The sequence below is a fragment of the Cucurbita maxima genome, unplaced genomic scaffold (assembly GCF_002738345.1).
Source record: "Cucurbita maxima cultivar Rimu unplaced genomic scaffold, Cmax_1.0 Cma_Scf00597, whole genome shotgun sequence".
Taxonomy (NCBI): domain Eukaryota; kingdom Viridiplantae; phylum Streptophyta; class Magnoliopsida; order Cucurbitales; family Cucurbitaceae; genus Cucurbita; species Cucurbita maxima.
Genome location: NW_019272613.1, coordinates 2,940 through 3,602, shown reverse-complemented (window position 1 = coordinate 3,602; position 663 = coordinate 2,940).

Below are 663 nucleotides of genomic sequence, written 5' to 3'. Positions count from 1 at the left end.
CCCAAATGAGTTTGACAAAATTGAAATAAAATCAAATAAAATCACTCAAACAAATCAATAAAATTGAAAAAAAATTAGCCTTATGACACTTCCTTCAACTCGAAGGGGGGTAAACCAAGGATTCCTGTGCCTAAGACCTATGATCCAACTCCCAACATGAAAATGATAAGCTATAGAATCATTCCAAGAACCTCAATGGATGGGTTACAAACTCACATTACCAATCTCGACAACTGGACGTGTTGCCGGAGTTAGAAGAACGACTGCAACNAGTCATTGGGATAGAAGATCCTGTTGAAGGATGATAGACCAACCGTAATCTTCAGCCCAACAAGCCAAGCTTTTGTAGAAGCAAGAACCTTTAATTAAAGAAATTAACACCTTCTTATACAAAATTTTGATAAACCAAGAGATAAAGTTAGAATTAGATTACGAGATCCAAGAGTGAGAAGCAAGATTTGGAACCTTTTTCTAAATTGAGTCACTCCTTAGAATTAGATTACTAGATCCAAGAGTGAGAAGCAAGATTTGGAACATTTTTCTAAATTCAGTCACTCCACAATCAAACTTGATCAAGGCTTGATTAAATAACTCAGATGCAATCTACCACAAGAATTGCATGAAACTTAAAAACGACAAAGATATGCTCAGATTTCTATAAGG